The sequence below is a fragment of the Emydura macquarii genome, unplaced genomic scaffold, assembly GCF_026122565.2.
Source record: "Emydura macquarii macquarii isolate MOO-44397 ecotype Brisbane River unplaced genomic scaffold, CSIRO-AGI_Emac_v2 contig_1477, whole genome shotgun sequence".
In the NCBI taxonomy this organism is placed as follows: Eukaryota; Metazoa; Chordata; order Testudines; family Chelidae; genus Emydura; species Emydura macquarii.
Genome location: NW_027131614.1, coordinates 13,161,026 through 13,176,443, shown reverse-complemented (window position 1 = coordinate 13,176,443; position 15,418 = coordinate 13,161,026). Strand labels below are relative to the sequence as shown.

General features: G+C 41.9%; 1 long non-coding RNA gene and 3 other non-coding genes across 7 annotated transcripts; all 4 read right to left on the bottom strand.

Moving 5' to 3' along the window:
* Positions 1 to 168: 168 nt before the first annotated feature.
* On the bottom strand, positions 169 to 10,062 carry LOC137156721 (uncharacterized). Of its 4 annotated transcripts, none has more exons than XR_010920868.1 (7): positions 9,931 to 10,062; positions 6,256 to 6,301; positions 4,372 to 4,484; positions 2,773 to 2,884; positions 1,984 to 2,083; positions 738 to 834; positions 169 to 476 (listed from the first exon to the last, which is right to left on the bottom strand). It is a non-coding gene; the product is annotated as an uncharacterized lncRNA (long non-coding RNA). The 4 variants fall into 4 exon arrangements; XR_010920870.1 differs by having other exon boundaries at positions 9,900 to 9,983; XR_010920869.1 differs by lacking the exon at positions 9,931 to 10,062 and adding an exon at positions 9,714 to 9,859.
* On the bottom strand, positions 2,169 to 2,251 carry LOC137156884 (small nucleolar RNA SNORD87). Its single transcript, XR_010920940.1, has one exon. It is a non-coding gene; the product is annotated as a small nucleolar RNA SNORD87 (small nucleolar RNA).
* LOC137156882 (small nucleolar RNA SNORD87) lies at positions 2,956 to 3,038 on the bottom strand. The gene has a single exon (XR_010920938.1). It is a non-coding gene; the product is annotated as a small nucleolar RNA SNORD87 (small nucleolar RNA).
* LOC137156883 (small nucleolar RNA SNORD87) lies at positions 4,595 to 4,677 on the bottom strand. The gene has a single exon (XR_010920939.1). It is a non-coding gene; the product is annotated as a small nucleolar RNA SNORD87 (small nucleolar RNA).
* Positions 10,063 to 15,418: the final 5,356 nt, after the last annotated feature.

Below are 15,418 nucleotides of genomic sequence, written 5' to 3'. Positions count from 1 at the left end.
AGATAGTTCGTAGAACAATTTATTTGGAGTCTAGTGATTAAACTTTACCAACTTAGTCTGTATTCTGAGGGCTTTTTTTGCTGCTGCAGTTCTTTCAACTACACACGATGGCAAAAGTAGTTCATAAAAACTGCATATGTGGATGTAGGTACTAAATGTTTAATAACTCATTTTATTCAGACAGACACTTGAGGTATGATAGCTATTTTATTATTTGTATTCCAGTAGCAGCTAGAGGCTGTAAAGTGAAATTAGGGCTCCATTGTTTGTACAGCACCTAGTATAATGAGAATCCTTGCACTGAAGAGCTCATACTCTAGTCCCGGGGTGGCCAACCAGTGAGACACAAAGAGCCGCAGTTACCTTGTCCTCGGGCAGCATGTCAATTTCACTCCCTCTTCTCCTGAGGGCCGCATTTGTCTGAGCAAAGAGCCGCATGTGGCTCGCGAGCTGCAGGTTGGCCCCCCTGCTCTAGTCTAAACAGAGGATACAAAGGATGGGAGGAGAAACAGAGGTGAGTGAAGTAACTTGCCTATGGTCAAACAGGGCAGGAACAGAAGCCAGGTCTCCTGACTCCCTATCCAGTGCCTTAGCCACTAGACCGTGCTGCCTATGATAATCAAAAATGATAAATTATTAGTCTATTGAGGACTTTCACTTAGATGAAAACTGAAGCTCACTTCCACATTTGACCACAAAAAGCTAATTAAATTTATGCTTTTCAGATTAGTGCTTGCCTGTGTGGACTGTACATGCATATACTCCAGCAGATTCTCTGGTGCAGAAAGACATCATCTTTTCTCTTGGTTCACAGGGCTGCCTCCCACAACATGCCTGTGAAATAGATGTGGTGAAGGGAATCAATTTCAAACTCAGAAGGAATGAGAACTGAATTATATAGATACAATGAAACAAAAATTGAAACAAAAAGTTATGCACTATAAAAGAAGTGAACTGTAGATCTGAGAATACTGTGTGAAATAGACTCTTTGCAGAGATGGTGATAGCAAGCAGCTGAGCTTGATGGTCATTGCTGAAGCCCAAGTGGCCAGAAATATTGCAAGATTGAAGAAAATGAGATGCAAAGATGGACACAATGATGTTGAGGAAACTGGAAACCGATGTAATATTGAGGGACTAGCTAAGACTAGTGAATTTTTTATTTGATGTAAAAAAGTTCATTCATATAGAAGTGTGGAGTTGTTGCCAGCATGTTAGTGTAAATGAAAAGCTTTTTTATTTTTTTAAATAAAAAGTCAAAGTTGGGCCTTTTTGGGAGGGCACAGAAGGTTATTCTCACTATGAAAGAAGGTAGCTATAACTGAGTAAATATAATGCCTTTGGAGAGAAAAAAAGTGTTCTGCAATGAAGATTTTCTTTGTGATAGTTATGATATAAAGTAAACAAAAATTTCAAAAGCAAATCCAAAGTCAGCATCACACAATTTTGATTTTCATGATCCTTTCTTGCAGACAGCAGTCTGCATTCCAAAACCACCATCACATGCTACATCCTTGCTGCCAGGCAAAGCAAAGGACAAGTCTGAATGAGCTTGAACACAGAATTACCCTCCTCATCCCTAGTGGTGTCCCCTTCAACTCAGGCTGGTATCAGGAAAGCTCATATTTCCATGACCTACATTAGGCCTGGCCTCTGGATTAAAAGACTTCAAGCACTACAGCTATCAATTTACCTTTAAAAGACTGTTTTAATAAGCTTGGGTCAGCAGATTAAAAGTAACTGCTTTTAAATCAGAAATCAGACAGTGTAACCATGTATTGAGGTGAAGACTAATATTAAGAATTCTTTCAACAACAAGTACTGAGCAATGTTGTTTAATTACAATAAGGAACCTGCCCTCAAGAATGTTCTGATCGAATTGATATAAAGAAAATTGACAGATAATCACTTTAGGATACAGTTAAAATATCAAAACAGACCATAATATATCAGAAAAATTAGTTCCTGAAACATTCTAAATACCTTAAACTGTACAACTTCTTGGTAGTTATAGGTCGTCCAGTGTGTGGTAAACTTGCATTTAACACAAAATACATTTCAAACACCACAGCTGACGTAAATTCTTGTTCCAAAAAGAAAAAAAAAACCATAAGAAATACATTTAAATTGGATTCACAGTTTATATAATCTATCTAACTCAAAATTAAGATGGCACATCAGATTCAGATGTTCTCATCAAAAGAGACAATCAGTTGGGTAAACGGCAAAAGATCATCATCATTAGGCCATCAAAGCAACAGTCTGCCATCCATCCAAGACTAAAACTGAGCTTTGTCTCATGGATAATATGGGCAAGAGGCTATCACAATACAATTTAAGAAGTTCAGATCCACAAAATTAGATCTGTTATTATTTAAACCTTTCTGTTCTCAAAGAACTATTAATATGATCACATATAACCCAAACATTTGGAACTTGAGATGTCTGGCTGTCTTTAAAAATCAACCATTATATTTTCCCTTTTATATTCACATGAAAGTTTCTGAAATTAATTTTAATTGGGCTGAATCATAAGATTGATAAGCTTTTCGAACTACTCAGTTGTGACCCAGAACAGCCAGAGTGCTACTTCCTCACAACTTTTAAAAAGAAGGACTGCTCTTCCTGAGTAATTTGTTAAGCTGGTTCACATATTTTAACCTAGACTTCTACCTAGTTTAGCTGTGCTAGGTTTCGTTCTTTTCAGTGCATAGATATATACAAAGGCATCACAAAAAAAGACTCCCTCCCCTCACCCCCAACCCAACTTACCTTGAGAATTCAAACAACGTTTTGCTGGCTGCAAAGAGCAGGACAAAGTCAGACAAATGTCATTTCTGAATGTATCTGAGCTCAGCAAATCACATAACCCAGATATTTCTCACTGAAAAAAATTGCAGAAATAAAAATGTACAAAACTGAACAAACTAAGTTATGCAGCTTATCCAAACCTTTACTGGCATCTCAGATTTGAACATATACACATCAAATTACATTCAGATGGGTAAACGGCAAAAGGAAATCATCATTATGCCAGTTGTAATCTAAGATGCTGATTTAATGAAAGGTGGTTAATTTCAAGATGAGAAATTTTCTTCCTGCAGTACACATGACATGATAATCTGGACAAAAACTATATTTCTACATTATGTCATTTTGCCCCATGAAATGCATATATTTTAAAGGACTTAAATTTCAATTATTTACTGCAATAGAAAAGCAGAGCACAAAACTAATGTAATTTTTTGTCCCCTTCTCCCCTTCCACTCTCCAAACTTCTCTTTTAGATTGCTGTAACAAAAATAAGTAAGATCACTACAATGACAGGGGCTGGATAAAAATAGTAAAAGCTTCCCAACTGTTGGCCTAAAGAAGCCCTTGACCACCAAGCCAGATCCTCAGCTTGTCTAAATCCACATAGTTCCAGGGACATCATGAATCTATTCTGTGCAGATTTTCACCAGCTGAAGATTTGGCTCTCTTATTAGATTATGATTTCTGGTATTGATATCAGAGAAAAGCAACAGACATTCTTATTACCTTACAAGTTGATAGGGACATTTTGCTGGCTGTACATGAAGTACATGGGACTTGTAAAAATATTTGAAATAAGCGTCACAGCTGACTCAATTCTCACTGTTTTAGAGAAAATGTTACTACCAGAAACGTTAATAAATTTGATCCACAGGAACCTTTTGGCTTATTCAGTGTTTGGCTGGCATTTCAGATACATCAAAACAATCAGTTAGGTAAATGGCAAAAATAAATCCTTATGCCAGCAAAGCAACTTCCCATCGATGATGATGAACATTAAATACTATGAGACTAAAACTAAATATTTGATCACAAAGAAAATATTAATATAATGACACGGCTCTTTAGATGTATAAAATTAGCATTCTAGAACTGTCTAAATTAAACCCAGCCTTCAAACTGGGATTTAAGTTTGCATCCACAAAAATTAATCACTCTTTTTCCAGCAATTCATTGTAAGTGCAAAAAACAAGCCACATTAAGATATTACATAAATCTCTATTAGAATATTAAAAAGGTTCAGATTGCCTATTGGCTTCAGAACCATTTAAGAAATGAGTTTCCTCCACATTTTTAGTCAGAGGTGTGGTAATTATTACTTGGCCACTGAGTTGACTCCACTGGCATCAGATGGGGATGCATGGGTGGGTGGTTTGCTCTCTGGTTTCTCAAGGGAACAGCTGGTACTTGAGTATTCTGGGATGTATTCTCTTTCTTTAAGAGAACCACAGTGAACTCTTATGTGATTAATTTATAACTTGCAATAAGCTTCTCAACAAATCCTCTAGTATCATACAGCTGAAATACTGAAATGCAAAAGATAAACATTTTAATTACCTCAGCAGTTCAGGTAAGAGACAGCAGGTTGCAGGTAAGCAGCATTTGAAAGCCCATCTTACAATATAGGGATCTCTGGGACAGAGCAACAAAATCTCTGAGGCCAATGTCACCTGTGGTGTTAGGGAAAAGAAAAACAAAATAAAATTAAAAAAATCAGAAATCCACACAGACCACTGGATTCTATACAAATTCCTCATTATTTGGTTTATTTAACAGATGTGCTGACATCTCAGATCGAGAAATAGACATCAACAAAACATTCAGTTGGGTAAACGGCAAAAAGGAAATCATCATTATGCCAGTGAAACAATTTCTCATCTGTGATAAGAGTTATTAGTGCATGGAAGAAGGCTAACTTCAAGCTATGAAGACACATGCACCTGGGCACTTTGCCCAGCATCTCAGCTAGTCAGGGCAGTTTGCCAACATGGCTTTAACAAAAAACAGCTTCCTGGTTGCTAGCTTGCAGAAGCTCTCCAAGCGCAGAGTATTTACAGTAAGATAAAGAAAAAGAAATAAGGCTGTGGAGTATATAGTTTAACAGTTCGTGTGACACCTTGCCGATTATAAAGCAGTATAGTGTAGAGTGTAAACAGGAAACTTGCAATACCATCAGAAACAAATACCAACAGTTGACTCGATTCTCATCACCTTAAAGAAAAAAGTTTCAGACATTTCAAACAGTTGATACTGAGTCAAATTATCTGGCTTATTCAGAATTGTACTGCAACCTCAGTAACAAGAATTCTCATCACTCACCTGGAGAATGGGCTGAAAAGATAATTATATCAGCAAAGCAACACTGACCCCCAGTGACAATTTAATATTAAACCATTTTCATTAGGAGAGTCCTGGGAGAAGTTAGTAAAATTTCACTTTTTTTAAAGAGACAAAGAGGCTAAACAGAAGGCATCACTATGTTGCTCATAAAAAGAATGTGTGTGGCTAAGTCTAAGTGTCTACACATGCTCCACTATGCAGAATTATTGATTTTACAAGAGTATCATGTTCCTAATTAGTAGCCATTGCTTTTTTTGTCCAGTTGGGTTTGACAAGTATGAAAGATGAACTAAGGTTAAAGGTTATATGTATCTCACTTTGGGAGCACAGGTCTCCATGTAAGCACAATGGCACATTCCCTGAGGGTTCAATTCAGGGTCAGAACTCTTACCAAGATTATGCTGCCTCTGGATTACCAAACCAAGATCCCACTACAATGGAGTCCCAAGACAACTGCTCTTATGTCACTACTCTATGGAAAGGGCATGGTCAGGACTACTGGACAGCTCTCTAGGCAAACTCCCCAATGACAAAGAGGCAATTTATCATTAGAATTAGGACACTCAGCTGCTGATGAAAATGATTTATGAAGACATATCAACAGCAGTTAGGTTCTTTAGCTGTCCAATTTATCATTATTTGAAAGACTTGAAAGACTGAAAATAACTCAAAATAATCAATAAAGATGATTTGCCAATAGTAAACGTCTTCTATATATTGCCTAATTAAATCCAGCTCAATTTCACAAAACATATGCAAATTGTAGCAAAATAAATTAGGTGTCTTAAAGCAGTCTCAAAATAAGAAATTAATGATTTAATTTGTAATCAAATAAAGCAGTTTGTTCAAAATAATGTGCTAGTGCAACTATAATCATATTTGATGGAAGATGTAGTTATGATGATTACATAACAGGAAATGACCTCTGTTCATTTCCACTAGAAACTCTATCCTTTCAAATCAGTGTATATAAAAACATGTTAGCAGGTCATCTAACCTGTTTTTTATTTCTAAAGTGCAAATTACATTCACTCCATTTTAAAAAATGTATCAAGATTAAGATTTTACATTAGAATTTAAGTTCTAGTTAAAATTACATACCTCCTGGTTTCTCTGCCAGAGTGACACTTCACAAGGTCCCAGAGATCTGAAAGAATCAAGCCATTTCTAAATTCTCATTTTCATTATAATTGTCAATACTTGTGGTATTAGTCATTCAAAGAGAAACCATGAAAATGCAGCTCATCTCTCAGAACTTTAACATGGTGTTTTTAAAAATACTTTTCCAATTTTTAAAACAATCACATCAACTTTCTTCACTTCACAACAGAAGTTGGTTATCTGTAAAACATTTGTTAGTCTTGATGGTTCCTTTCTCCACCAGTGCTAGCAAGCACTTTCCCCAACTCTACAGATCCCCAACAAACAAGGCGGCCAATACTATTTGTGCTATATGCTCCCATGCCCTATTCAGGAATTGTACTTTTGTCAACTTTTTGTGCCTACCACAATGGGATTCAACCACACTGTGGTCTTTAGGTGCTACTGCAACTTAAATATTTATTAATAATAAACAATATGTGAGGGAGTAGAGTTATTTTAATAACCCCATATGATCATTTATAATCCTTTTTTTTAGGAATTTGAAGATCTTCTCACTCAAAATTTGTTCTCTCATTATAGAAGAGTACACTGGTCGCTTATGTGGAATATTGAGGGCGGTTTACTAGCTAGTTCCAAAGCCAATTTCCTTCATCTTCCCTATGGCTTGTAGATATTTTTGCTGTATAATTTATCCTTAAAGCAATAGTATAGTACTGATTCCTCCTTTGTAGTCAGGGATTTAACAGGTTGGTTTTGATTTTTTGCCCAAATTAGATTTCGAATTTGGAAGTAATAAAACAAAGGATTGTTCTTGAAATATTTACTCTAATTGCTTGGTACTCCTGAGCTGAGACAACAGAAGTTTGCACACATTTTAATTTTATTTCCTATTTTGCTTTTCCCTATTCATATTTTAAATACCACAAAATGGTAGCATTACAAAAATGATAAGGATCACTGAAAAATATTGCACAGCTACACCAAGACTGGTTTGCTAAACAATAATCCATCCAACCTGAGTTCAATTTGTTTAGCTGCTACCATAACCATCGGATCTGGAGTGTGATTTTTTTTTTTTTTAAATCCTACAAAAAAAATCCTTGAGGGGAAAAAAAACCTCATTTTAAAAATCAAAAGATTGTTTTAGGACTGTGTTTGATGTCTGCCAAACAATCATCCAAATGAATAGATCAAGATACAGATCCCATCTACACACAACTTGCACCACTTTAAGGTATGTCTACACTAGAAATGCTACAGCAGCACTGATGTAGTGCTACAGCGTAGACACTTTTTACAGCATCGGAAGGGGTTCTTCCGTCACTGTAGTAAATTCACCTTGAGGGGCAGTAGTTAGCTCAATGGAAGAATTCATCCATTAACCTAGTGGTGCCTACAATAGGGCATATGTCAGCTTAATTACATTCCACAGGCCATGAAATTTTTTACAGCTCCCTGAGCAATGTAGTTAAGCAAACCTAACTTTGTAGTGTAGACCAGCGCTGAATCAGTTAAAAATAACATGTTCAGTTAAATCAGTGCAAGTGGGTGTGTAGACAAAACTGGAATGACACTTGACAAACTGTGGCTGGATATTTCTGGTATGAACAGTTCTGAACAGGTGCATGTTAACACTTGTGACCACAAGATTAAAAGCCCATTAAAATGAATTACAGCAGAGACAGGTACACCTCTCTGAACATTGTTGCTGTAGAACACTACCTCCCTGAACATTAGCTGTATTGACAGAAGCACTCTTCTGTCTACATAGCAGCATCTACACTGAGGGGTATGTCAGCATAGTTACATCTGTGAGGGATGTGACCAAGCCTATGAAAGCTCTTTGCAACTAGCAGTGTTACAGTAGAAATTTTCTTAATGCAAGCTTGGCTATTGTAGCTCTTGCTGTTACTATATCGGCAAAACACTCCTAGTGTAGAACTAGTTTACACTGGCAAGAATTCTTTTGCAGATTATTTTATGCCAGTTCCCTAAGCAAAAGAAACCACACAAGCAAAAGAACTTTCTACCAGTGTAACTATGTCTACATCAGAATTTTGCCAGCACAGCTATGTTGGTTAGGGGTGTGAAAAAGTCACCCACTCCCAACTGACATTTGTGCTAGCAAAGCTTAAATATAGACCAAGCCTAAGAAACTACAAATTCTCTGTGATCACCAAATAGTCTGCCAGCTGTCACTGTACCAATACTTCCCAGCAGCAGCAGCTTTTGTTTATTTGCCTTTTAGCTTCTGAGATGTTAGGATGCAGTTGTAGCCTGTTTTTTAGCTTTTCTCTGCAACCATGAGGGCTAGAAACTAAAGGCTTGTCTACATGAGAAAGTTATACCAGTATAATATAGTTGGTGAATTTAGACCACTTTAATTATACAGATATACTCTCTCCCCCGCCCGTCCGTGGACACTTATTACAGCATGAATGCATTTAAGTAGTTTATCTTAGGTTGCTTTGAGAGCAGTAAAGCTAAGGCAAAAAAAAAAAAAAAACCCTTATGGAGGGCTAGGGTCCACACAGCAAGTTACATCGGTGTAATTACAGCAGTTAAACTCAATGGAACATTATAGTGAAATAACTGGAAAAGTCTCCTCTACAGACAAACCCTTCCTTTTCTAAATGGAAGCTGACAATCTCATGTAATTTCTTGCCTCCAGCATCCAGGTATTAAGAAAAAAAATCAAATAGCACAAGACTCCCAATAGAATTGCAAGAGTTCGCAATTCCGTATTAGCACAGGGACAACTAACTATGAATCCAGTTACATTTTTATTTGGCATCCACTATGAGGCTCTCTAGGCCCTCACAGCTAACAGTGCTTCCCATGTCAGAGACCTTAGAAGTATATCCAGGACAGGTATACCTCAGCCAGAGCTGGAAACTGCTCCCTCCGCTCTGCAACGCTCCAGCCCTATGGAGATGGTCTCAGTGGCAGCACGTTCAGCCAACGCCTCATAGAGCATTAGCAGCTCTGCCAAGAGCTGCGGCTGTGACGAGTCAGCAGCCTAACCAAGGCACCCAACCGCCTTCAATGAGTGCGCAGCCAGACAGCACAGGCGGATCTCCCCAACCCGCCCGGCCATCTCTGCTTTCACACGCCCTTTCCCCCACCCCCCCCCCGCGACAGAGACAACCCACCCCTGCTTTCAAACCCTCTTTCCGCCCGCACAGCCCCAATTCCTCCTCCCACGCTGCCACCCACCCCCACCTCGCTTTCCACACTGCCCTTGCCCAGGCACAGTCCCTTCCTTCTCTAATCCCTCTTCCCCAGCACAGACCCCGTCGCCCCTCCAACCCCCGCCCATCCACTTCTCCAATCCCTCTCCCCGCCGGCACCCGCCTCCATTTACCGCCCACCTACAGGATCCCCTCAGCCCCGACCACCGGTCTGTCCCGACACAGATCCCCGCCCCGCCGGTCCCTGCTCCCCCAGTCCCGCACCTCGTGGGCCGCTGCCCAGCTACCTCGCGGTGCCTTGCAGTACGCACGCGCGCGCGCCTACAAAAGAAACGAAAGGAGGAAGTGAAAGCCCCAATGAAACGACACCAAGCAGGGCCACGTGATACAAACGCCGCGCTTCCATTCGCCCCCCCCCCCCAATCAGAATTATTGGCAGAGCCTCGCCACCTGAGGCTCCACCCTGTTGTCTGATAATAACCGTCCATCCTCGAGCCGAGGCACCGGTATCTTCAACCGCTCCCATGAAAGTACTGGACCTCATCGATGCGCCTGCGCGGTGCCGAGCTTCACCGCTTTCCCAGCGCCCCTCGAGAGTACTCTGCACGCACGCACGCGCACCCGCCCCGCTGCTCTACGGCCGGCGCGCGCTCCCACACATCCCCTCTATTGTGCATAGGCGCGGCCAGGTGGGTGGGATCAGGCTGCGTGATGACCGTTACAGGAGCGGGCTCGCGCCGCAGCGGTGTACTGCATGAGGCGCCCTCTTTTGGGTTACCCGGGAGCGGGCGCGACGCGCGAGACCCGTCTGTGGAGAGCAGCGCTGGGCTCGCACCGTGCCTACCGACATCCCCGGGACAGTGCAGGCCGCGAGAGTCCCACCCAGGAGCCGCTCAGGCAAGCTAACGCGCCCCAGCTGGGCCAGCCCCCAGCGCGGGGGACGGGCCCAGCCTGCTCCTGACGCCCCGCTGCCTTCGGGCGCGGCGCCCGGGTTGGCTAGTTTGGCTCGGGACGTCACGTGGGCCAAAGTTTGAAGGGAAATCCCGTTACCCCCTTGTTTGGAATAGAGCTTGGAGCAGCCAGGCCGCTGTTGCCAAGCGGGCTCTAAAGAGCGGAGCGTCCATCCTCACAGCGGCTGCTCAGGCTGCGGTGCGGAGAGGACCAGGCCCTTGGGAGAGCTGTCCAGGCAAGTCATGTACAAAGAAAGTAAGTGGGTATTAAAAATTCACACGGACACATGCACTTAAGAAGCCTTCAAATTAGTGGGGCGGTGCTAAAGGCTTGCAGGCCTTTCTAGCACTCCCCTGCATTGTGCCACACATCGCTTTAACCATTGTTCATATAAAGGGATTTATAGCAGTGGTGCCCAAACGTTGGGGGTCTGTCACCCCACCAGCAGCCCCAAATCATCCCATAACATCCATTCATCACACCTGTGGGAGATGGAGAGTTTTGGGTTATGGACATGAACAATGTGGTTTGTAGATGTGAGTGAGGTGTCCTGTCTCTCCTCACATCTTCACAGCACTTGGTTCTGAGGCAGCACTGATTCAAGAAGCTGGGGAGCCAGCTCCTTTTCCTTGCCCTCCAATGAGTGCTCTATAAACAAGGCTATATAGAGAGAGAGCTGCCCTGGGACTAGATAGGAAGCCCTGACCAGTAGGAAGAAAGATTAAGAAACACACTACTTCCTTCCTGTCCAATCAGTCACCCCATTGAGCCCTACCATCATACTCAGGGGATTTTACTCCTTCGGCAGACTTGGGGGTAACCCACTTTCAGGTTGCATCTCACTGGTTGAGAACTACTGATCAACAGATGTAGAATTGAAGAAAAACCACTGAATTCATAGTTCTGAAGCTGTTTTGATAAACAAAGTGGGGATGCATTTTGTGGAATTTTGAAAAATGGAATTCAACAATTCATTCCATTTTCCTATCACTCCCCCCTTTTATTTTTCTCTTCCCCCTTATTTTTCTTTTTTAAATTAAAAACTGTTAATGCAATATTAAGATTGTACTTTAAAAAGTTAGGAAATGCAAAAGTTAAGTTCCAGAGGGGTAGTCGTGTTAGTCTGTTTTTAGCAAAACAGCTAGAGTCCTGTGGCACCTTAAAAACTAACATTTATTTGGGCATAAGCTTTCGTGGGCAGAAACCCACTTTATCGGATGTATCTCCTGACCTGAAGTTCCCCATTTTCTTGCTTAGCCATCCCAATACTTCAGCATTGTAGGAGTAAGCAGTATCTCTGAAAGGCCTAGAATGCAGATAGTTGTTTAGCCATCAAATGAATTGCTGATTTCTGGAGTTTGGTGTGCAGCAGTTCTTTACAGCAACATGGCCCAGATCCACCTCAAGTTCACTACTGAGCCTTCACACTAAAACTTTTACACTGTAAAATTTAAAGGAAGTATTGAACATGAAGTTGGGGAGGAGAGGAGTCCCTGACTGAAAATCCAGGAAAATAATGCCCTATGTTTATCCACTAATTAGGTAAAACTGGTTGGCTGGTAGCAATGCTGTTACTAGAGAAATTCTCTAGCCTCCCCTTTGTCTGATCTAAACTATTCTGAATAAGCAGAAGTCACTCCACAGTAGTCTGCCCTAAAATGGATGTTGCAGGCCCTGAGCATGCTCAATATTGAGGTAGGGTGAAAAGGTCAGAGAGCCCAGAAGTGCTAAGACAGTGCCCTGGCAAAGGCCATAGTAGATGAGGGGGACAGCAGAATCATAACTCTGAAGTAAAGAGCAACAGTGAACATGTGCAGAATGAAAGGCGTGACAAAGGTCAAGCAGCACTGCCTGAATTGACTTGGGCTACTTTGGGGCTGCTTCTTTAGGTAGCTGAAGATGAGGGAATCTGTGTTTGTGAGTATAAAAGGTCAGCTGCCATCAGACAGTCAGGAGCTGGCGATGAATATAATCAGGAGAAGATGGATGAAGAAATTGGAGGCTAGCAGGAAGAGCTGCTAAAGAAGAATCAAAAACTGAAAAGAGAGAAGACTGGAGCAAAACGGAGCTGACTGACCAAAGCTGAGCAGCAACAGCGATTAAAGATGAATACTAAAGGATTTATAAAGCAGCAACAGCAATTAAAAGGATGTTTTTTTATAAAGTAAGCCTGCCAGTTTTTAAATATAATTCTAATGTAGTGTAGTATAGCATAGTATTTAGTATGCTTGAAATCTGTTTATTTTAATCGTATTTTCCTTATGTAAAACTTATAATTTAAAAACTGCTGTCAGCAATTTTGTTACAAACTGGCCATTTGTAGTAAAGTGTTTCACTTAGAATCATTTAAACTGTATGCTATTGTGGTTTGAATTCTCTTTTTTAATTTGCAATAAGGGATGTGTGTCTTATTTAGATTTCTCTGTATTAGGGATTTTTAGTTACTTTAATAAAAAGATACTTTGTTTTGGAAGATATACAGCCTGTGTCAAACGCTTTATCAGAAGGTTATATCTGTGTCCTTTAGTGTTTCCTTAAGAATCTCGGAAACTTATACCTCATGAAGAACAGACTAAGAGGGTGATAGGCAGGTTATTGTAGAGGCGTCCTAAAACCCATTTTTTGGGGTAACAGTACCTATGGTCAAGATTGCCTACCGCTTTCCATTGTAGGCCCCTGTTTTCATTTACTTATAAATTTGCCAAACATTCAGGCTGAAATTTTCAGTCCCCCAAAATGCTCTAACATATAGCAGACTTACATAACTGCCTATGAGCTTCTCTTCAGTCTAGAATTACTGCAGAGATGTGTGCTTCATCCCACTGTCTGTATACCATTATGCCCATAAAACATGCAGATGTGAATGTGGCCCTACACTGTCTCTGTGTTGGGGGAATTCCCCTCAAGGGGGTTCTGCTTTCTTTATGGCCTTGTTCACTGCTGGACCTAGAATCTGGCCTTAAGTATGGTAGATCCATGTCTCACCCACTTAGCATACTGCCTTTCAGAATGAATGTTGAATCTGTGCATGGCTGTAATTGCAATGGCTAAAGGTTGCAACCCTCCAGGATTGTCCTGGAGTCTCCAGGAATTAAATACAATGTCAATCAAGAAACCTGCTGGAATGCATCCAACTAGAGTTGGCAGCTCACACACCTTTTCAGAGCCAGGAATAAAACAAGTTTCCTAAGTTCCTGATTCAATACATAGACTAGACCATGAATGAGGCAGAGGGCTTCAAGAAAAAAAGGGACAAACTCTTGTTTTAAGACAGTGGGGCAGGACACAGGAGTGTTGGGTTCTATTCTTTAGCTCTGCCATAAGCTTCTTATGGGATGTTAGGCAAGACTGTTGTAATGAATATACACAAGTGGGCTGCATTAATATTGCATGTGCAGTTTTAATTGTGACATTTCCTAGCTTTTTAGTGTTTGACTTAGCAACCTTAACATTTATTAATTTGTTTATATTATATAATTTTTCTTCTGAGCTGTCAAGATATAGGAACAGTACTTACACCTTTAAATCTTATTACTAAAGTAATATGTTGTCCCCCCCATTCAAGAGTCCTTTTTAAGAGTGGTGAATAGTTCTGATCTTCTGAAAATCTTCTAGGTCTCTGTAAATGTTTACCAGTGGGGCGGGGGAGGTGACCCTCCCTCGCTGTCAGTGTCAGAGAGGCCACACCTCCTGGCCGTTATGTCCTGTGGAGAGACTTAATCTAGAGGGGGGATTGTTAGCGGTTCTGAACCTCTTCTGCCTAGTTGAGCAATCCCACAACTCTGGGCTCCAACCCTCAGGTGAAGCAATCAAGCAGTCTATGGCTCAGGGCCTCAGTCAGGGCCAGGCAGGCTAAGTAAATAGTCTCTAGCCCAAGACAGGGTGAGCACACAGTCTATAGCCCTGTCCCTCAGGCAGGGCAGGGCAGACAGAGTACCCAGCTTCGAGTCCTATGCAGGTCAAGAAGACAGTCTAAGGTAAAGGACAGTCTAAGGCAGGGCAGGGCCAGCAAAGCAAATTGTCTCTAGCCCGATGTAGGGCAAGCCAGCAGTCTAAGGCCCAGATCCTCAGGCAGAGCAGGACAAGCAATGTAAATAGCCTAAAGACCTAGGCAGGGCAATCACTCCAAGGTTGTGGTAGGAAGGAGACGGGGATGCAGGCCCAGCCAACTCCACTGCATCCCAGCCCAGGGCCTTGGCACTGGCAGGGTGTCCCACCACTGAGTCAGCAGTGCTCCAGCCAAAACTCACTGACTTGGCTGCAGGCCACAACACAACCAGACTGTCATCTGGCTTCCCTGGGCTCCTTTCTTCCCCCCCTTTCCGTGGAGTACCTGACTCTCAGAGTCACCCTCAGTCTCAGAGGGTTTCAGAATATACAGCCAGGTGTAGGTTCCACAGCCCCTCAACGCCATCAACCAGCGGCAGGTCCAGCAGCTCCTCAAGGTCACGGGGCCCAGGTATCTCCTCTGGTTCGCGGGGCCCAGACAGCTCTGGGAGGTCCTCAGGGCTGCCAACCGGCTGGAGCCCTGGCAGCCTCTCCTCGGGGCAGCAATCAGGCTCAGGCCCTAACACCAAAAGAAAGACATTTTTCTCCCTCAGCCACCGTCTCCCAATGGAGCTGGAAGGCCTGCCCTTTATACTTTCCCTTCCTGTCCTGCCTCTCTGCTTCCTGTCAGGTGGGGGTGGACTTCTGGGTTCCACCCCCAGAGGGGGGTTAGCCCCCCCTTGTTGTCAGTCTTTGAGGGAGTCCACATCTCCCGGCCGCTACAGTCTCCAGTCCAAGGAGCTTATATTAGAAAGTTAGGGTGTAACAGGAAGGAAGTTGCCTATGATGACATGATGGAGTAGAATTATCCCTTGTCCATGTCAAAATGGAGTTAATGCCTGAGCAGTAGAAATGACCCAAAGCTTAAATACATTGTGTCTGGATCCTTCTTACTTCAGATGGGAATTTTATTTATTTTACCACACATTTAAACAATAATAGCATATAATGTGTTCAAAATCAAAGTTCCA